The following is a 24,122-nucleotide window of genomic DNA, read 5'->3' as shown; positions in this document are numbered from 1 at the left end:
ATAAGGAAATTTTTTTTTCATTTAACAAGACCATAACACAAAACGATCTATCAGTCTACCAATATGTATACAACCTGTAAATCTAGTCCAGAAAAAGAGCAATTATATTTTTAAAAATTACTAAAAGAGTCTAAGAAATTCATCTGCCAAATAGGTCATAGTTTTTAAGCACTAATTTTAAAAATAAAAATAGAAAGCATTTTGAAACTTTGCTCCGCAACCAACTTATGTCCCTTAATCTTGGGAATCTTATGACTTGACCTTGTCAGGAAAAGTATTAATTTCTGGGTGAAATGATATGACATGAGGATTTGCTTTAAAATGCTCTGTCAAGTAATGATGATAATGACAATTATAGAAAAATCAATGAAATAATATTGGCAAAATTTGGGTAAAGCTGGGGGTGACAGGTACATGAAAGTTAATTATACTGTTTTCTTTGCTGTATGTTTGAAATTTGTCATATTAGAAGAGTTTTCCTAGGAAAGGTATAAATGCAATATCCATTATAGCATATTTATGATAATTACAGTTTTGAATAAGAAAACTTAGTGATGATTCCCTGGGGTTGGGATTAGAAATTTAGTCAAGAGGAACTACAATCTCATTGGAAGAGAGAAGATGAGGATGGACTTTTTAAAAATCAAGTTCACTTTTATTATTTCAATCACTAATAATGCAAACCCCAGGAGAATGAAAGTAAGTACAAAAAGCATGAAAAAAACAACATTATTAGCTATCAGGGAAATGCAACTTAAAGCCATAATAAGATACTTCCACACACCTGACAGAATAACTAAAATAAAAACAGTGACAACACCAAATACTGGTAAGGATATGGAGACGCTAAATCTCTCACACATTTCTGGGGGAATGTAAAATGATATAGCCATTCCGGAAAACAGTTTGGCAGTTTTTTATAAAACTAAACATGTAGTTTACTGTATGGCCCAATATATGCACTATTGGGCATTATTCCAGAAAAATGAACATATGTTGATATAAAAACCTATACAAGAATATCAGCAGCAGTTTTATTTACGAAAATCAAAAACTGGGAGCAGCCCAGATATCCTTAAATGGGCGAATGGTTAAACAAACTGTGGGAAATCCTTAAATAGAATACTACTCAGCAATAAAAAGAAATAAACTATTGATATATGCAACAACTAGGATGAATTTCCAGGAAATTACAGTGAGAAAAACAAAGCCTGTGCCAAAAGACTATATACAATATTATTTCACTTATGTAACATTTTTGAAATGATAAAATTTTAGGAACAGAGAACATATCAGATGTTGTCAGTGGTTAGGGACCTGGGAGGGAAAGTAGAAGAGAGGTTTGTGTGGTTATAACAGAGTCACAGGAGGGATCCTTGGGGTGATGGAACTGTTTTGTATTTCACCTGTAGTGGTGGATATATGAACCTCCACATGTAATACAAGTGAACAGCACTAAATCACACACACACACACACGCACACACACAAGTAAAGCACAAGTGAGCATAAGCAGTATGAATAAAATGAGTATATTCTCATTAACCTAGTTGTGATATTGTAATATAATTTTGTAAGACGATCCCATCAGAGGAAAATAGGTAAAGAGTACATGGGATCTCCCCATTGTTATCTCTCACAGCTTCCTGTGAAACTAAAATTATCTCAATAAAAATTTCAACTACAAATAAAATTCAAAAATCAGTGTTGAAAGGCTGCCTTTTTAATCTGCTCAAAACCTTGATAGATGATCTTCTTGGCTTTCTTTTTTTTCAAAGGGAATAAAAAGAAATGGTTGTAATCTTCCTACTAATGATAGGAAGTTCTTTACTTGGTTTACCTAGGAATGCCACCCCCTGGCTGGATGCCTCTCATCAAGTTTCGTAACCTCACTGGATGGGTTTCCTAATATGTAAATGGATATAATACCTTCCTCACAGGGCTGTTGAAAGGATTTAAAATACATCTGAAGTTCCTGGCACATAGTTGCCAATTAAAAAAATTCTTTACACTGGAGATAATGTTTCATTTATAAGTTTTTTATAGTCTCTGCTTTTTTAACTTCTTTTTTCCCATTTGTCTTTGGGAATTTCCATATGTGTTTGTGTATTCCCCGGAACATGAATATATTATAGACAGTAAAATTTCTGATTAAGAATAAAGAAAGTTTGTAGAGAAAGCTTGAAACTAGTGACCCAAAAGAGATGTTGGATTATCTGTGATTTTCAGTGATATATCCTCTTCCTGGCCAAGTGTAGCATATGATCAGGAACTAGCAACATTGAATGGCAATTTAAAATGCTGCTTAATTAAGTCATTAAAGATGAATATAAATTCTCACGGTGATTTTTCATCAATTCTTGTTTATTACCAAGGACACCTGTTGCTTTAAAAGTGTAGAAGTACTGAGAGCTTGTTCTGTTCTTGTAATGAGGAGTTGTGAAATATCAGCATTGTCCCATTAGTGACTATGTGCATATCCAGATCCATGTAATTTTATGAAGCAGACAATGAGTATTTTTGAAGGCAAATGAGGAAAATCACTCTTTTAGAAACCAAGCTGGGAATTCTCTACTTCCAGGAATGGTGGCATAGATTGGTATAGATAAATCTGGCAACAGAAAGCTACCAGGAAGGCTGGATAAAATACCCCCACACCTGTTCCACTATCTCCACCACCACCACCACACACACACACACACACACACACACACACACACACACATGTTTGAGGACATCAAAGAAAAGCTGAAACTTTCTGGAGCAATAAAGAAGCAAAATGAGGTTAGTTTTATATTCTTAAACTTGACATTCCATGGCATTGTTCCCTTTGAAGTGTTTGCTAACTTACAGAACTTGTAGGGCCAAAACACTGAGAAAGCAAATACAAAGTGACAGCTAAGAGTCTGAGAAGCTTAGATGAACTTAAGTTGTCTTATCAGTTGGGGAGACAGCAATTAGGAATCAGAGCCAGCCAAGAAAAAATGGTCCTACTAAAGACCTCAGAATTCCAATTACAGTTGACCCTTGAACAACATAGGTTTGAACTGTATGGGTCCACTTACACACAGATATTTTTTCAATAAATACACTGAAAATATTTTGGAGATTTGCAACAATTGGAAATAACTTGCAGATGAACCAAGTAGCTTAGAAAAATAAAGTTAGGTATGTCAAGAATACATAAAATATATGTAGATACTAATCTAATTTGTCCTTTACTACCATAAGATATATACAAATCTAACATAAAAAGTTAAAATTTATCAAAATTTGTGCACACACTCACTATACATAGTGTCATTTCCAGTCTAAGGAAATGTAAATAAATATAAAGATACAGTAGTAAGTGATAACTGCATAAAATTAACTGTAGTAGTACTGTACTACTATAATAACTTTGTAGCTACCTTCTTTTGCAAATGCAGTGAGCTCCTGTTGTGAGTATCCAAGACTCCATTTAAAATGCCATGCCATACTAATCATCTCCATGTGCACAATTTGTCTCTCTCATAAATATCTTATCACAGTAAAAAAGTGATTTCTCATGTGGACATTTTTGTTGTGTTTCATGCAATACCATAAACCTTAAATAATACTATAGGTCTCATACAAAGTGCCACTAGTAGTGCTGAAAGTGCTCCCAAGAAGCATAGAAATATCATGGCATTACAAGAAAGGTTTGGGTCACTTGATATGTACCAAAGATCGAGGTCTAAAGCTGTGATTGCCCACCATTTCAAGATAAATGAATCCAGTGTAAGGACCACTGTCAAAATATGAAAAAAGAAGGAAATTCGTGAAGCTGTTGCAGCAGCTACACTAGCAGGCACAAAATCCTTGCCCTTTTTGTGAAGTGCCTGTTTATCTTGTATTATCTTGTATTTGTATTGAAAATGCAGCTTTATATGGGTGCAGGGTTGCATTATAGGAAAGGCATACCTATAAACTCTAATATGATTTGAGATAAAGCAAAGTCATTGTATGTGACAACTTAAAGCAAAAAGAAGATGAAGGATCTAAAACTGGAAAATTTAATACCAGCAAGGGATGGTTTGATAATTTTAGAAAGAGGTTTGACTTTTATAATGTCAAGACAACAGGAGGAGCTTCTGCTGACCAACAGACTGCAGATGAGTTCTTAAATGCCATTAAGAAAATCATTGAGGGGAAAGGCTATCTGCCTGACCAAGTTCTTAATGCAGATGAAAGTGCCCTATTCCAGAATATCCACAAAAGAAATTTATTAGTAAGGAAAAGAAGAGAGCATCAGGATTTAAAGCAGGAAGGGATAGGCTAATTCTTTTTTTGCAAGTTCAGTCAGGTTTATGATCAGGATTGCCCTTACCTATAAAACTGCTATCTGCTGAACCTTGAAGGTAAAAAAGAAAATAAACATTTTATCTGAGGAATGTGCATCTCCTCTAAATTATCAGGCCTAGGGAGGCATAGGAATGAGACACCAATTGTGTCCAACTTCCCCCTTGAGCTGAGTAATCATCACTTGAAGCTGCATGCTATGTGGACTCTAGACTGACCGATGACACCAATAGCTATAAACTAACCTAACACTCCCACATACTGGAACCATAAATCATACCCTAGAGTTCAACAATGTACAACAATAACTAACAAATGCTATTTTTGTGAACCCATGAAGAATTCCTGACAAACAACTTTGTATTAGCCCACTCCTTGTTCCCCTTTTTTGCCCTTAAAAACCTACTATAATAAAGGCTACATGGAGCACATATCCAAGGTTGCTTGGGTGTGAGTCTTCTGGGAAGCTCTTCCCATTTTAGTTCAAGTTTGAAATTATATTTTGTGCTTCAGTTTCTTTCTTTAGGCCGACAAAGGGAAAAGATAAGCACCTGCTTCCAGTCTTCCGATTATACAACAAGAAGGCCTGGACAGTAGGATCCCTTTTCTGGATTGGTTTCATCGATGTTTTGTCCTTGAAGTCAGGAAGTACCTTGCCAGTAAGGGACTGCCTTTTCAAGTTCTTTTGATATTGGACTATACCCCTGCTCATCCAGAGCCCTGTGAGTTTAATACTGGAGGTGTCAAAGTGTTCCACTTGCCTCCAAACACAACATCTCTAATTCGTCCTCTAGACTGAGGGTCATAGGAACCTTTAAGGCTCATTACACATGCTACTCTATGGAAAAGATTGTCAATGCTATGACAGAGAAACCTGATAGTTACAATGTAACATAAGTGTAAAAGGATTACACCATTTACTATGCCATCCTTGTTATAGAAAAACCAATGAAAACCATCAAGCTCAAAATAATACATTCCTGCTGAAGAAAACTGTGTCTATATGTGCATGACTTCACAGGATTTATAACAGAGCCAGTCAAGAAAATCATGAAAGAAGTTATAGATATGTGAAAAAAAAAGTAGGGGATGAAGTGTTCAAAGATTGTGTGAATCTTAGAGAAATTCAAGTGGTAATAGGCACCACAGCAGAGGAATTAACAGAATATGACTTGATAAAGATGAGTGCTTCTACACCATGCCAAACTATGAAAAAGAAGACAGAAGAAGCAGTGCCAGAAAACAAATTGACATTAGATAATGTGGCAGAAGGATTCCAGTTATTCAACACTGCTTTTGACTTCTTTTATGACATGTACCCTTCTATGATACAGGCAATGAAACCAATGCAAATATTGGAAGAAGTATTGGTACTGTATAGAAATATTTTTTGAGAAATGAAACAAGCAAAAAGTCAGAAATTATGATGCATTTCCATTAAGTTCCGCCAAGTGTGCCTGCCTCTCCTTCCTCCTCTCTACCTTTTCCACCTCTGCCACCTCTGCCACTCCAGAGATGGCAAGATCCATCCCTCCTCTTCTTCAGCCTACTCAATGTGAAGACTATCAGAATAAAAATCCTTTTGATGATCCACTTTCACTTAATGAATACGTATAATTTATCTCCCTTGTGATTTTTTGAATAACATTTTCTTTTCTCTAGCTTATTGTAAGAATGCAGTATATATACAAATAATATATAAAATATGGGTTACTAGACTGCTTATATTATTGTTAAGGCTTTCAGTCAACAGAAGGCTATTAGTAGTTAAGTATTCGAGGAGTCAAAATTTATATGCAATTTTTTTATTATACTTTAAGTTCTGGGATACATGCACAGAATGTGCAGCTTTGTTACATAGGTATACACATACCATGGTGGTTTGCTGCATCCATCAATCTGTCATCTACATTAGATATTTCTCCTAATGCTATTCTTCCCCTAGCACCCCACATCCCAACAGGCCCTGGTGTGTGATATTCCCCTCCCTGTGTCCATGTGTTCTCATCATTCGCTCCCACTTATGAGTGAGAACTTGTGGTGTTTGGTTTTCTGTTCCAGTGTTAGTTTGCTGAGAATAATGGTTTCCAGCTTCATCCATGTTCCTGCAAAGGACGTGAACTCATCCTTTTTTTATGGCTGCATAGTATTCCATGGTGTATATATGCCACATTTTCTTTATCCAGTCTATCATTGATGGACATTTGGGTTGGTTCCAAGTCTTTGCTATTGTGAATAGTGCTGCAATAAACATACATGTGCATGTGTCTTTATAGTAGCATGATTTATAATCCTTTGGGTATATACCCAGTAATGGGATTGCTGGGGTCAAAGAGTGATTGCATGAGGGGGATGGCTTCCCTATGCCCCATGTTGGTCAAGGGTCAACTATAGTTCTCCTGACTTCAGAAGTACCCAATAGAAAGAAAAAGAAAATTCCTCTAAAAAGGATCTCAGAAAGAGCTTCAAAGCATTACCCCAGTTTTTTACACACAGATGTGCCATATGTTGGAACCATTAGATATGGATATAGAAAAAGATAAATACATTCAAGAAAATAAATGATAAGGTGGATAATTTAACCAAAGAAACTCTAACATAATAAAGTCAAGACCCCAATATAGCTGAGTGCAGTAGCTCATGCCTCTAATCCCAGCACTTTGGGAGGCTGAGGCGGGCAGATCACCTGAGGTCGGAAGTTCGAGACCAGCCTGACCAACATGGAGAAACCCTGTATCTGCTAAAAAATACAAAAAAAAAAAAAAAAAAAAATAGCCAGGAGTGGTGGCACATGCCTTAATCCCAGCTACTTGGGAGGCTGAGGCACGAGAATCGCTTGAACCTGGAAGGCGGAGGTTGCAATGAGCTGAGATTGCGCCATTGCACTCCAGCCTGGGCAACAAGAGCAAAACTCCATCTCAAACAACAACAACAACAACAACAAAAATATATGTATGTAACAGTAGATGAGACAATGAAAGAGTATTAGTAAACTGTAAGATAGGATAATATAAAATATCCAGAGTGAAACACAGAAAAAATGAACAGATTAATAAATACAAAAAGTATGTAAAAGACCTGTGAAACATGGTAAAAAGAAGGTCTAATATCTGTGTAAAAATATTAGAGAAGAAGAGGAGAGTGAGAAAGGGAGGGGCTAAAAGCTTTTAATAGGTAAAATTTTGGCCAATTAATTTCCAAGATTATCAAAAGCACTTAAACAACAGATTCAAAGGAGCTCCGTCAAACCTAAGCAGAATTAAAAACAAAAACAAAAACTTAGGTAAGTATATAAGGGGCCAATAGCTAAAAGTCAAAGACAAAGAAAGATCTAAAAACAGTCAGAGTGATAAAAGACATAATACTCTTAAAGGAGGAAAAATGAAACAGAGAGCCTGAGAGTTAAAAACTCCAAGAGGGATTCAGTCACATGGGAGCTGCTACACATTTGTGACTTTTATCTTGAGGAGTTCAACCAAGTTCTTACAGCAAACATCAGACAAAAATTTCCTCATGCTTTTGGTAGGGAAAGGGAGAGGAAGGCAAGAAGAAAGAATTATTTTACAATATGCTAGAGAACTATGCTCTCCTTAACCAGAACTGACTCCAGAAGAAACTCCAGAACCAGAGCCTAACTTTCTGAAATATTATCAGGAACAAATTGACCCCAGAAAAGGAAATACCCAATTCCAGCCTACTCTAGCTGTCCTGTCTCACCTAAAGGGATAGGGGAGAAACAGAAGCTCTTGTGAAGTTCACAGTCTAGGAACACAGGCTCACTAAAAGTTTGAGACCTAAGCATGGGACTATAGAATGTTTTCCCCTGCCCCTCAACTGTAGCAGCAGATTACTAAAAGCCCATACAAAGCAGTTCCTTTTACCTGGTTCATCATATCTGGCTATCAAGAAAATGTTACAAAACATACTAAAGATAAAAAAAAAAAAAAAAATTCCGTAAGTTGAAGAGGCAAAAGAAGCATCAAAACCAGAATCAGATATGGCAAGGATGTTGGAATTATTAGAAACAAAGTTTAAAACAACTATGGTTAATATGCTAAGTGCTCTAATGAATAAAGTAGACAGAATGCAAGAATAGGTGGGCAATGTAAACACAGAGATAAACATTCTTAAAAAATGCTAGAAATAAAAAACACTGTAACCAAAAGAATAATGTCCTTGATGGGTTTACAATAGACTAGGTATGGCTGAAGAAAATATCTCTGAGGATATATCAACAGAAACTTCCAAAAACGAAAAGAAATGAAAACAAAGACTTGAAAAAACAAAAGAATATCCGAGGACTGTGGCACAACTACAAAAAAAAGTGTAATATACATATAATGGAAATACTAGAAGAAAGAAACAGAAGAAATATATGAAATAATAATGACCAAGTATTTCCCCAAAGTAATGTTCAACACCAAGTCACAGAACCAGGAAGCTTAGAAAACAGCAAGCAGGATAAATGCAAAAACAAAAGCCTATGTCTAGGCATGCCATTTGTAAACTACAGAAAATCGAACATAAAATTCTGAAAGAAGCAGAGGGAAACAGCACCTTACCTACATTTTACTTATCTGTAGTGGAACAAAGATAAGAACTACAACCAACTTCTCCTCAGAAACCAGGCATACTGGAAGAGAGTGGAGCTAAATAAGCTGTTGATTTTCATCCCTTACCAACCTAGAATTCTGTACCCTGTGAATCATCTTTCAAAGTTGAATGAGGAATGAAGTGTTTCTCAGACAAAAATTGAGGGGGCAGAACTACCTTGCAAGAAATGTTAAAATAATTCCTTGGGATGGAAGGAAAATAATACAGGTCAGAAACTCAGATGTATGTAAAGAAAGGAAGATCATTGAAGTAGGAGTAAGTGAAGGCAAAATAAAAAAGTTTTTTCCCTTATTTTAATTGATCTAACAGATAACCATTTGTTTAAAGTAATAATACTAGCAATATGTTCAATTATGTATGCTTATGTATATACCATATATATGTTTACATATACTATGTGTAAATGATGACAGAAGGAATGGCAGAGAAACTTAGGAATATTTTGTGTTTATAAGGTGCTCACACTTCCTGTGAAGTGATATAGTGTTATTTGAAAGTAGACATGCATTAGTTATAAACGTATATTGCAATCTCTAGGATAGCCAGGAGAAACATTGAAAAGAAGTCTAACTGATAGGCTAAGAAAGAAGAGAAAATTTTATAAAGTGTTCAATAGAAATCACAAGAGGTAGAAAAAGAGTGGAAAATAAAAACTGGACCAAAGAACAAAGGCAACAAATAGAAAACAGTAGCAAATATGGTAGATATTAATCCAACTACATAATCACTTTGAACATCAATGGTCTAAATGCATCAACTGCAAGACAGAGATTGTCAGAGCACATCAAGAAAACAAGACACAACTAGATGTCTGCAAGAAACTCACTTTAAATATAAAAATACATATATGTCAAAAGTAAATAGATGGAGAAAATATACCGTACTAACATGCATCAAAACAAAAGTGGAATAGCTATATAAATTTCAAAAAGAGCAGATTTTAATGCAAGGAAAGTTATCAGGAATAAAAAAGAGTATTACATAACTATAAAGGGATCAATTATCTGAAAGACAACAATCTTCAACATGTATGTGCCTAACAACAGTATCAAATTATATGAGGGAAAGCCTGATAAAACTACAATAAATAAGAGATGAATCCACAATCATAATTGGAGACTTAATACCCCTCTATCAGAAATGTACAGATTTAACAGGCAGAAAATCAGTAAGGGTATAACTGAACTCAACAACCCCATCAATCAAATTAATATAATGAACAGCTATACTACTTCATTCAACAACATTGGAATACATATTTTTGTCATGTTGACATGGAACATTCACCAAGACAGACCACATTCTGAGCCATAAAACACATTTTAACAAATTAAAAGAATAGAAATGATATAATGTCTGCTCAGACCACAATGAGACTAAACTAGAAAGTAATAACAGAAATACAGTTTAAAACTAAAAAAAATGCATTTTTTAAAATTTATTTTTTATTATTATTATACTTTAAGTTCTAGGTAGCTGGAAACCATCATTCTTAGCAAACTATCACAAGAACAGAAAAAATGCATTTTTAATAACATGGACAAAAGAAGAATTTTGAAAGAAATTACACAATATTTTGAGCTAAATAAAAAACACAATTTATTAATACTTGTGGAATTCAATGAAAGTAGTGCTTAAGAGACCGTTATAGCATTTAATTCATATATTAGAAAAGAAGAAACATCTAAAATCAATAATCTAACCTTCCACTTTAGCAAAAAGAAAAAGAAGAGCAAATTAAATTCAAATTAAGCAAAAGAAATGATAAGAATTAGAACATAGATTAATATAATTGAAAACAGAAAATCAGTACAAGAAATTAACAAAATCAGTGGCTGGTTTTTTGAAAAGATTAACTATAATTGATTAGCCTCTAGCAAGGCTGACAAAGAAGGAACACCACTACAGATACCATGAACATTAAAAGAATAATAAAGGAATGCTACAAACACCTCTCTGTTCACATATTTGACAACCTAGATGGACCAATTCCTTTAAAGACACAACTTGCCAAAACTCACACAAGAAGAAACAATTTGAATTGTCCTATGTTTATTAAAGACATTAGATAAATAATTAATAACTTTCCAAAAGAGAAAGAAGCAAGCTCAGATGGATTCTCTGGTGAATTCTACCAAACATATAAGGAAGAAATTATACCAATTTTTTAACAATCTTTTTCAAAATATAAAAGCAGAGGGAATACTTTCTAACTCATTCTGTAAGGCTAGGACTACCATAACATCAAAACCAAATAAAGACATTCCAAGAAAGAAAAACTATGCAATATCTTTTATGAACATAAATGCAAAAAATATCAACAAAACATTAGCAAATAAAATCCAACAATGTATAATAGGAATTATACACCATGACCAAGTGGGATTTATTCCAGGTATGCAAGACGTATTCCACTTTCAAAAGTCAATTAATGTAATCCATCACATCAACATGCTAAAGAAGAAAAATCACACGATCATGTCAATAGATTCAGATAAAAACACTGGATAAAACTCAATATCCATTCATAATAAAAAATAAAACTCCAGTAAACTAGAAATGGAGGGAAACTTCCTCAACTTGATAAAGATTACCTATTAAAAAAAACCTACCTCATACTTAATGGTGAGAAACGTGAAGTCTTCCCACTAATATCAGGAATAAGGCAAACATGTCTCCTCTTACTGCTGCTTTTAAACATTGTACTGGAATTCCTAACTAATGCAATAAGATAAGAAAAGGAAATAAAATTATTCAGATTGGGAAGGAAGAAATAAAACTGTCTTTGTTTGCATAATTGTCTATGTAGACAATAGACAATCAAAAAATTCATACACACACACACACTCACACACATGTCCTGGGACTAATAAATGATTATAGCAAAATCACAGAATACAAAAGTCAATCACTTTCTATATACAAGTAATTAACAAGTGGATCATTTCAGCCAGGTGTGGCTCTGCATTTCTCTGGGCTGGACTTCCCAGAGACAATCCACAGGCTCTCTGCCTATGTTTCTGTAGCAGTACCCTCCCTTGCTGCCACTGGTCTGGGGAAGGAACAAAGAGCCTGCGTGCTTTACTCAGTCATATCCAGCATACCACAGCTGTCCTACAGGGAGGAGGCTAGACTGTCTTCCACGTGAGCCTCCACTCCCCCTGCTCTTCACCAAGCAGAGCCCTCAGCTTGGGCCCACAGAGTAGCTGTCCCACTCCCAGCTAAACTGACAGCCCCTCTGCCACTGCCACTGCCACTGCCACTGCAGCAGTACCAGTATCTTGCTGGGACAGGTATGGCTGTAGCAACAGTGGCAGAGCGGCTGTCAGTTGCCTCTGGGAACTGATGCTGGGCACTGACCGCCCAGGACTAGGAAAGAATCAAAGAGCCTGTCTGCTTTACTGGCACCTCCATCACACCACAGACAGTCTGTGGAGAAGAAGCCAGTCAATCTTCCCTGTAAGCTCTAACCCCCTTGTTCTTCACCAGCAGGGTAAGAGCCTATACTGACCATTACACTTGAGTGCCATCTGCAGTATTGCAGCCCAAACTACAATACCAAAAATACTTTGCTATAATAATATATCCCTCTACAAAACCAAGGGCAAGAATTCAGCCACAGATAAAGATCCTGCACAAAGTCTTGGCGCTCTAAAAACATTCAGAAATGAAGCCGACTAACAATACTCAAATTACACAACAGTTAAAGGAACATCAGCCCACACAGATGAGAAAAAAAAGTGCAAGAACTCTAGCAGCTCTAAAAGCCAGAGTGTCTTATTACCTCCAAACAGCTGCACTAGCTCCCCAGCAATGGTTCTTAAACAGAATGAAATGACTGAAGTAACAGACATATAAATCAGAATCTGATTACCAACGAAAGTCAAAGAGATTCTATGAAAAAGTAGAAATCTAATATAAACAATCTTAGGAATTCAGTAAAAGAATTCAAGGGATGTAACATGAAATGATTATTTTAAGAAAGAACCAAATTGATCTTGAGCTAAAACACTCACTACAATAATTTCATAACACCATCAGAAGTATTAACAGCAGAATAGAACAAGATGAGGAAAGAATCTCACAGCTTGAACTGGCTTTTTGAATGAACTCAGTCAGGCAAAAATAATGAAAAAAGAATTTTTAAAAATGAAGAAAACTTCAAAGAAATATGAGATTATGTAAAGAGAACGAACCTGTGACTCATTAGTGTCCCTGAGAAAGCAGGAGAGAGAGCCAGCAACATAGAAAACATATTTGAGGATATTGTCCATCACAGTTTCCCCAACCTCACCAGAGAAGTCAACATTCAAATACAGGAAATTCAGAGAACCCCTGTGAAATATTATACAAGAGGACCATGTTGAAGACACAGAGTCATCAGATTCTTCAAGGTCAACATGAAAGAAAAAATATTAAAGGTAGCTAGCAAGAAGGAGTGGGTCACCTACAGGTGACATACCATCAGGCTAACTGGGAACCTTTCAGCAGAAACTCTAAACCAGAAGAGATTGGAAGCCTATATTCAGCATCCTTAGAGGAAAAAAAGGATAGTAAAAACTCTCCAACCAAGAATTTTATATCTAGCCAAACTAAGTATCATATGTGAAGGAGAAATAAAATCCTTTTCAGACAAGCAAATGCTAAAGGAATTCACTACCTGCAGACTTGCCTAACAAGAGGTTCCTAAAGGAATGCTAACAATGGAAATTGAAAACAATTACCGGCCACTGCAAGAACACACTTAAGTACATAGACTATTGATACCAATATCTATGGTATTGCTTTACCAACTTTACAAATAAGTCTGCATAACAACCAGCCAAACACCACCGTGACAGGGTCAAATTCACACATTGATATTAACCTAGAATGTAATTGGGCTAAATGCTCCCACTTGGAAGAGTGGCAAGTTGGATAAAGAAACCAAACCCAACTGTTTGCTGTCTTCAAGAGATCCATCTCACATGCAATGACATCTATATACTCAAAGTGATGGAGAAAGATCTATCAAACCAACAGGAAACAAAAGTGAGCAAAAGTTGCTAATCTTATTTTAGACAAAACAGACTTTAAACCAACAATGATAAAAAATGACAAAGGCATTACATAATGATAAAGGGTTCAATCAATAAGAAGACTTAATTATCCTAAATATATAAAAACATATATATGAATCTGGAACACTCAGATTCATAAAACAAGTTCTTAGAGACTTATGAAAAGGTTTAAATAACCACATAACAACAGTTGGAGACTTCAGCATCCCACTGACAGTATTAGACAGATCGTTGAGGCAGAAAACTAACAAAGATATTCAGGACCTGAACTCCACATTTAACCAAATGGGTTTAACAGACAGCTACAGAATACTCCCCCCAATAACAGCAGTATATATGTTCTTCTTATCTGCACATGGTACATACTCTAAAATGGACCACATACTGGGTCATAAAGCAATTCTCAAGTTTTAAGAAATGGAAATCATTCTAACTATACTCAGAACACAGTGCAACAAAGATAGAAATCAATCAATACCAAGAAGATCCCTGAAAACCATATGATGACATGGAATTAAACAATATTATTTCCGAATGACTTTTGGGTAAACAGTGAAATTAAGGCAGACATAAAGAAGAAATGTTATAACACTAAACACCCACAAGAAAAAGTTAGAAAGATCTCAAATTGACAACCTAACATCATGCCTAGATAAACTTAAAAAACAAGAGGAAACTAACCCCAAAGCTAACTTAAGAAAAGAAATAACCAAAATCAGAGCTCTACTGAACAAAATGGAGATGAAAAAAGTCATAAAAAAGATTAGGGAAACCAAAAGTAGGTTCTTTGAAAGAATAAACAAGATTATTCTTGAGAGCCTGAACAAGAAAAGGATGTCCACTCTCACCATTCTTATTCAACACAGTATTGGAAGTACTAGCCAGAGCAATTTGGCAAGAGAAAGAAATAAATGGCATCTGAATAGGAAGAGAGAAAGTTAAACTGTCTCTCTACACTTATGATATGATTTTATACCCAGAAAACCCCATGGTGTCTGCCCAAAGCCTCCTCAGTCCTACAAACAACTTCAGCAAAGTTTCAACATACAAAATCAATGGGCAGAAGTCGGTAGTGTTTCTACACACCAATAGCACCCAAGCCAAGAACCAAATCAAGAATGCGATCTCATTTGCAATAGCCACATAAGGAATAAAATACCAAGGAATATAGCTAACCGGGAAGTAAAGGATATCTACAACAAGAATTACAAAACCCTGGTCAAAGAAATCAGAGGACACAAACAAATGGAAAATTTTCCATGCTCATGAATAGAAAGAATCAAAATTCTTAAAATGGCCATTCTGTCCAAAGCAATTTACAGATTCAGTGGTATTCCTATGAAACTACTGATGACATTTTTTCACAGAAACAAGCAATGGAGAAAGGATTCCCTATTTAATAAATGGTGTTGGGAAAACTGGCAAGCCATATGCAGAAAGCTGAAACTGGATCCCTTCCTTATACCTTATACAAAAATTAACTCAAGATGGATTAAATACTTAAACATAAGACCTAAAACCATAAAAATCATAGAAGAAAACCTAGGCAATAAGATTCAGGGCATAGGAATGGGCAAAGGCTTCAATGGCTAAAATACCAAAAGTAATGGCAACAGAAGCCAAAATTGACAAATGGGTTCTGATTAAACTAAAGAGCTCTGCACAGCAAAAGAAACCGTCATCAGAGTGAACAGGCAAACTACAGAAGGGAGAAAATTTTTGCAATCTATTCACTGACAGAGGGCTAATATCCAGAATCTACAAAGAACTTAAACAAATTTACAAGAAAAAAAAAATCCCGTCAAAAAGTGGGAGAAGGATATGAACAGACACTTCTCAAAAGAAGACATTTGTGCAGCCAACAAACATATGAAAAAAAGCTCATCATCACTGGTCATTAGAGAATCGCAAATCAAAACTATAATGAGATACCATCTCACATCAGTAAAATGGCGATCATTAGAAAGTCAGGAAACAACAGATGCTGGGGAGGATGTAGAGAAATAGGAATGCTTTTACACTGTTAGTGGGAGTGTAAATTAGTTCAACCATTGTGGAAGACAGTGTGGTGATTCCTCAAGGATCTAGAACTAGAAATACCATTTGACCCAGCAATCCCCTTACTGGGATATACCCAAAGGATTATAAACCATTCTACTATAAAGACACATGCACACATATGTTTATTGTGGCACTATTCACCATAGCAAAGACTTGGAACCAACCCAAATGCCCATCAGTGATAGACTGGATAAAGAAAATGTGGCACATATACACCACGGAATACTATGCAGCCATAAAAAAGGATGAGTTCATGTCCTTTGTGGGAACATGGATGAATCTGGAAACCATCATTCTCAGCAAACTAACACAGGAACAGAAAACCAACACCACATGTTCTCACTCTTAAGTGGGAGTTGAACAATGAGAACATATGGACACAGGGAGGGAAACATCACATACTGGGGCCTGTCAGGGGCTGGGGGGCTAGGGGAGGGATAGCATTAGCAGAAATACCTAATGCAGATGATGGGTTGATGGGTGTGGCAAACCACCAGGGCATGTTTATACCTGTGTAAAAAGCCTGCATGTTTTTCCACATGTACCCCATAACTTAAAGTATATATAAAAAGAAAAAAAACTATTCTAAAATTTATATAGAACGAAAAAGAGCCCAAATAGCTAAAGCAATCCTAAGTAAAAAGAACAAAGCTGGAGACATCACACTAACCGACTTCAAACTATACTAAAAAGTGATAGTAACCAAAACAGCATGATACTGGCACAAAACAAACAAACAAACAAACAAACAAACAAAAAAACATGATGTAGACCAATGGAATACATTAAAGAACCCAGAAATAAAACCATACATCTACAACCATCTGATCTTTGACAAAGCCACCAATAACAAGCAATGGGGAAATGACTCTGTATTCAATAAATTGTGCCAGGATAATTGGTTAGCCATATGCAGAAGATGGAATTTGGACCTCTTCCTTTCACCATATCCAAAAATAAACTCAAGATGAACTAAATACTTAAATGTAAAACCCAAGCTATAAAAACTGTAGAAGAAAACCTAGAAAATAGCATTCTGGAGATCAGCCCTGGCAAAGATTTCATGGCAAAGACTACAAAAATAATTGCAACAAAATCAAAAATTGATAAGTGAAATCTAATTAAAGAGCTTCTGCACAGAAAAAAAAAAAACTATAAACAGAGTAAACAGACAACTTACAGAATAATAGAAAACATATTTAAACTATGCATCCGACAAAGGTCAAATGTACAAAATCTATAAGTAACATATCAACAAACATAAAATAACATTTTTTAAGTGGGCAAAGGATATAAACAGACACACTTCTCAAAATAACACGTACACATGAACAACAAGCATATGGAAAAATGTTCAACATCACTAATTATTCGAGAAGTACAAATCAAAACTACAGTGAGATACTATCTAATACCAATCTGAATGGCTACTGTTAAAAAGTAAAAAATAACCAATGCTGAAGAGGTTGGGGAGAAAATGGAATGCTTACACATTGTTGGTAGGAATGTAAATCAGTTCAGCCACTGAAGAAAGCAGTCTGGAGATTTCTCATAGAACTTAAAACAGAGGTACCATTTGACCCAGCAATCCCATTACTGTGTATGTGCCCAAAAGAATATATCTCATTCTGTCATAAAAACTCGTGCATATGTGTGCTCATCACAACAGTATTCACAATGGCAAAGACGTGGTATCAACACACATGCCCATCAACAGTAGACTGGATAAAGAAAATATGATACATATATACTGTGAAACATTATGTAGCCATAAAAATAATGAAATTGTATCCTTTGCAGCAACATGGATGGAACTGGAGGCCATTATCCTAACCAAATTAACACAGTAACAGAAAATCAATTACTGCATGTTATCACTTATAAGTGAGAGCTAAACACTGAGTACACATTGATGCAAAGATAGGAACAACAGACACCAGGGCCTACTTGAGGGTGGAGGTTGGGAAGGGGTTGAATATCGAAAAACTACCTATTGGGCACTATGCTCATTATCTGAATGACACAATAATCTGTACACCACACCCCTACAACACACGATTTTACTTATTTAACAAACCTGCATATATACCCCCAAACATATAAAAGATGGACAGAAAATTTTAAAGTAAGACAAACTAAACTTATCACTAAGCAGACAAAATTAGAGAATGTTAAAGTGAAAAGGCTCTCAGGGTAAATCCTTAGATCTTGTTTTCCAACATGTGGAAAGTAAACAAAATTTTTACAGGAATATAAGTTCTTTCATATAGGTATTGCTAATAGCAAACACAATGTTTAGTTGTATGTGTCTGTCACGGGGTGGTTATTATAAAATGAGATACAATGGTTTTAATAAGGAAAGCTATTACTAAACAGGATGAAAAAATAATAACTATTTGGGTTTTTAAAATATTTTTAATTTAGTTTTTGTTTTTATATTCGATTTGGTTATTTTTAGGTTTACATACTCAGTCACCTCCTTGGTTGTTATTCAGTGTTACATACTGTGTCTAGTCTCTCACTATACCTACTACTTCTCTCACTATTCCCTACACACTGCTCCTGAAATACTTAAAGTGGAGTTCTTGTTTGCAACCTATAGATACTCTATATTCGCTCCTGTTTTGGCATAAATTCTCATGCATTTTCATTGCCTTTCTTCCTCTTCAGTTACCTGTAATCCACTTTTACTTTAAGACCCACGTAGAGCCCCATCTTTTCTGAGCAGCCTGCTCCTCTTATCCCAGACTGCTTTATCAATTTCTTCACTGAATTCCGAATACAGCAGGAAATGCATGTGAAAATGCATGAGAATTGAGTCTCACACAGATTGGAAAATAATTGTTTTCTAGGCTTTGTTTTTGTTTTAGATACCTTATAACTGTACCCCTCAACACAAACAATGGGGAGTCCATAATTAGGTGATTAATCTTAATTAATTGGTTGACATTGCTAGCAGAATTATTAGTTTCTCAGATGATTTGACCATTTTCCTAATATAGACTAATATTTAGCCCTGACCAACAGGAAAGCAGTAGAATTTCCTAGTGATATTCCATTTTAACCAGTATTTTGTCAAGAAGTGACAGTTCAATTTTTAGATAAGAAGGATTCTACAGAAATAAACAAAAAGCCATGCAATCTGTGAAATTCCACAAGTTTGTTGACATCTCTAAGGTTGGTAGAATGGGCCATGATTAAACTTATTACCACCACTCTTCCAGAAAGTAACAATTCTCTTTGCAGCACTGAAAGGAAAAGAGTGTAGATGGGAGCAGAATGGTCCGAATGGTGTAAAGGAAAGGGTTCAAATACGATGAGGACATACAGTTCTTTTTCTAGTTCTGCCATTTTTCTGTTTTGTGACTGTGAGCAAGTGGCCTAATTTTAGGAGCCCTGTTTTTCTCTTCTGTCAATGAAACCATAGACTTTTGCCATCCACTGAGAGCAGCCTTTCTGTAGACAATGGAAAATGGCTTTAAAAATGGACTGGAACATCTCTCAGATCCTTAACAGTAAGGATGTAAGAAACAATAATCTATAGGGTAGGGAGATGGAAATTGACTAATGCAATAGTATGAGTCACTACAGCTAATGCTTAATGGAAAATTATTTTTTTATAAAAATCACACATTTATAATTATAAAATGTAGTTGGTGCTACAGTTTCTACAGAAACTAATTTATAATTGCATGGAGTATGGTGTTTTTTCTTTTCCAAATGAATCTCCAGTATACTTTTACATGAAAGATAGATAATCCTTGGTAGTAAGAAGTTGAAAGCTTGAAGAAGTATATTATGGTTTGAATATGAAGTTTCAGTGAATTTGATTTCCTTTTTCAGACTTTGATAGTTCATGAGAACCTTATTATAATCACACAGCATTTTTTGTGTTTCTACTCCCATCTATTAAATGGGAAGGATATTATACTTTATGAAAGTTTGAGAAGATTACAAAATCAAATGTCTACAGGGATTGAAGAGTTAGAGGAAACGGGTGAAATAAGCTATAGGATAAGTAATAGGGAGTGGTGGGAAGTATAGTACACACATGGGAGACATAAGAACTCATTTAAACCATCTGACTGGCAAATCACTTGGTAAAATGTGTCATGTCTTTTGATTTTTTTCAGGTGTATTTTATGTGTGAATCTCCATTTATTTATTTATTTATTTTTTTGCATCTAATTGAAAAAGTTTAGATCACTGTGCTGATCAGACAGAGTGTTTCTGGACCACCATGTGAACTCTACTTTAGAGCACGCCATCAAAAGAACATTAAAAGTTTCTCATTGTGGTTTAGATTTTCATTTCCCTGATGATTACAGATGCTGAACATTATTTTTTTTTCATATTTCTGTTGACTGTGTGTCATCTTTTGAGAAATTCCTATTATGATCTTTTGCCCATTTTTTAATCAGGTCATTTGTTTTTAAGCTGATGAGTTGTTTAAGTTTGTTATATATGCTGGATATCAACTTCTTGTCAGATGTATAGTTCACAACATTTTCTTCATTCTGCATGTTGTCTCTTCACTTTCTTAATAGTTTACTTTGCTGTCCAAAATTTTTTAGTTTGATATAATCCAATTCATCTGTATTTGCTTTTATTTCCTGTGCTTTTGAGGTCTTATTTTAAAAATCCTTGCCCAGCCCAATTTGGGAAGCATTTTACCTATGTTTTCTTTTAGTAGGTTTAGAGTTTCAGGTTTTACATTTCAACCTTTAACCTATTTTGAGTTGACTTTTTTATATGGTGGCAGGTAGTGGTCTAGTCTCATTCTTCAGCATGTTGATAGCCAATTTTCTCAGCACCAATCATTGAAGAGATTGTCTTTTCCCCAATGTGTGTTCTTGGCACTTTTGTAGAAAAAAATCAATTGGCTGTCCATCTATTTATTTCAGTTAGAATGGATATTATCAAGAAGGCAAAAGAAAACAAGTGTCAGCAAAGATGTGGAGAAGAGGGAATACTTACACACTGTTGGTGCAATTGTATACCAGTACAGCCATTCTGGAAAACAGTATGGGGTTTCTTCAAAAAATTGAAACTAGAGCTATCAGGTTTTTTTTTTTTCCCCAAAATGGTAAATTAGAGGCTTTTAGTGTGCCTCATACACTTGAACACAGTAAAATAGTGCATGAAGATCAATATTGTGAGCTTTTATTCAAGAATAATGAATAATTTTATTTAAGAATAAATGATTCACCCAAAAAGCCAAGGACTTTACATTTCCTGGGAAAGAGAAGGCAGGAAGCAGGCTACGTGACAGCATTTGCTGATAAAATTGAGTGAATCCCCAGTATACGAGAGGCAGAGAACGTAACTGTGATTCAGTTTTCCATTAGGGATCCATGCAACTCAGGCCATGAGGGAGGACCTTGGGTCTCTGAAGTGCTGGAGCTAACTTGGGGAAACACTGGGAGGCACTAACAGGAAAAGCCACTGGGTAAAGCTGCAGGCATATTCCCACACCCAGGACTGAGAGGAAGATATCTTTTTGTTGTTGTTGCTGTTGCTGTTGAGACGGAGTCTCGCTCTGTCGCCCAGGCTGCAGTGCAATGGCGCGATCTTGGCTCACTGCAAGCTCCGCCTCCCAGGTTCTCTGCATTCTCCTGCCTCAGCTTCCCGAGTAGCTGGGACTACAGGCGCCGGCCACCATGCTCGGCTAATTTTTTGTATTTTTAGTAGAGACGGGGTTTCACCGCGTTAGCCAGGATGATCTCGATCTCCTGACCTAGTGATCCGCCCGCCTCAGCCTCCCAAAGTGCTGGTGTTACAGACGTGAGCCACCGCGCCCCGCCGGAAGATACCATTTTTAATCTGGACTCATGCAGTCAGTCATTGCTTTATGATCTGGCAGTGGTGTCTGTCACAAGCAGTTTAGTCTCCAGCCAGAGATTAGAGCATTTGCTCTGGAGTGTGGGAAGAGTCCCCAAAGCCAAAATTGAGTGGCAAGGGTAGAATGCACCCCAGAAGAAGGCGCTAGAATTGGGCTTTCTCCCCTCAAACTTGAGCAGGAGGAGAATTGCTGAAACTGCAGGTTTTCCTGAGTGGTGTAATCTCTGGAGGGAACAGCTTTGTGGCTTGAGACTGGTCTGCCTCTGTCATTGCTGGGTGCACCTGATTGCTCCCTTGGTCAGTCAGGAGACAGTGCCCCACCAGCTCTGAGGTGAAACAGGGAGGCAGACCTTACTCCTCCTCACTCGGAGTGTGAGTGTGGGCCACATCTCTCTTTCCTTGCAAAGAACTTGGTGCAATGGTGCTCCCTCTGTTCCACACCTGGGCATATTTCCAGGCATTTGGCACACCCACTTGACTGGAATAGGGGCCTGAGTTGCCCCTTTATTCCCCTGCAAAGACCTTTCTGCATCAGCTGTTAAAATGTTCCACAGGAGTTACTCCACTTCTTGCCAGAGTACATATTTCCAGGTATTTAGCACACCTGCTGCCTGAATTAGGAGCCTGAGACACCCTTTCTTTCCTGTGCACAAATCTTGGTGCAGTGGTGCCCTCTCCTTTCCACACCTGGGCATAATTCCAAGCAATCCGTGCACCTGCTCACCTGGAGTAGAAGCCTAAGTCACCCCATTTCCCTCTCACCACCCATCTTGGTGCAGTGGCACCCTCTACACTACATTCCCAGTTATATCTGCAGGCATATGATGGGAGCACCCACTCTTTTAGATTAGGAGTTTAGGCCACCCACCCTAGGCACAGAACTTGGAGCAGTGGAGGTTTGTACAGTCTCCTCCCTGGTATATTCACGGGTGCTTGATGGCTGTACCCTGGATCCCACCTTGGACCTGGTGATTATGCCTGCCATTGAGTGATGGTGTAGGCAGGCCTGCTGATCTGGCCCTTAGTCCCCACTCAGGGGCTAAGCAGGGAGCGCAGACTATTATGTATGCCACAGGACAGTCTAATGTCTGAATCTACAGAGAGCTTTTCATGGTAAACAAAGATCAAACATATACCATCTTCATCAGCTGCAGACAGCTCTTATCCATAAGTGTCACCTACTGGCTTGGAGGTTGAGCTGTATAACCCAATAGAAAAATCTGCTGATAGTCTGCGATCTGGCGGCAAGGCAGCAGCGAGGCTGGGGGAGGGGCGCCCGCCATTGCTGAGGCTTAAGTAGGTAAACAAAGCCGCTGGGAAGCTCCAACTGGGTGGAGCTCACAGCAGCTCAAGGAAACCTGCCTGTCTCTGTAGACGCCACCTCTGGGGACAGGGCACAGTAAACAACAACAAAAGCAGCAGAAACCTCTGCAGACTCAAACGACTCTGTCTGACAACTTTGAAGAGAGCAGTGGATCTCCCAACACGGAGGTTGAGATCTGAGAAGGGACAGACTGCCTGCTCAAGTGGGTCCCTGACCCCTGAGTAGCCTAACTGGGAGACATCCCCCACTAGGGGCAGTCTGACACTCCACACCTCACAGGGTGGAGTACACCCCTGAGAGGAAGCCTCCAAAGCAAGAATCAGACAGGTACACTCGCTGTTCAGCAATATTCTATCTTCTGCAGCCTCTGCTGCTGACACCCAGGCAAACAGGGTCTGGAGTGGACCTCAAGCAATCTCCAACAGACCTACAGCTGAAGGTCCTGACTGTTAGAAGGAAAACTATCAAACAGGAAGGACACCTACACCAAAACCCCATCAGTACGTCACCATCATCGTCAAAGACCAGAGGCAGATAAAACCACAAAGATGGGGAAAAAGCAGGGCAGAAAAGCTGGAAATTCAAAAAATAAGAGCGCATCTCCCCAGGCAAAGGAGTGCAGCTCATCGCCAGCAACGGATCAAAGCTTGATGGAGAATGACTTTGATGAGATGAGCTTCAGTCCATCAAATTTCTCAGAGCTAAAGGAGGAATTATGTACCCAGCGCAAAGAAACTAAAAATCTTGAAAAAAAAGTGGAAGAATTGATGGCTAGAGTAATTAATGCAGAGAAGGTCATAAACGAAATGAAAGAGATGAAAACCATGACATGAGAAATACGTGACAAATGCACAAGCTTCAGTAACCGACTCGATCAACTGGAAGAAAGAGTATCAGCGATTG

The 24,122-nt window shown here is 37.0% G+C and overlaps 1 long non-coding RNA gene across 2 annotated transcripts in view; it reads left to right on the top strand.

Moving 5' to 3' along the window:
- LOC103885053 overlaps window positions 1-24,122 on the top strand; it is an 87,294-nt gene that overhangs the window by 7,088 nt on the left and 56,084 nt on the right. The gene's annotated exons all lie outside the window — the stretch shown is intronic.

The sequence above is a fragment of the Papio anubis genome, chromosome 5, assembly GCF_008728515.1.
Source record: "Papio anubis isolate 15944 chromosome 5, Panubis1.0, whole genome shotgun sequence".
NCBI lineage: Eukaryota > Metazoa > Chordata > Mammalia > Primates > Cercopithecidae > Papio > Papio anubis.
This window is presented reverse-complemented; position numbering and strand designations above follow the sequence as displayed.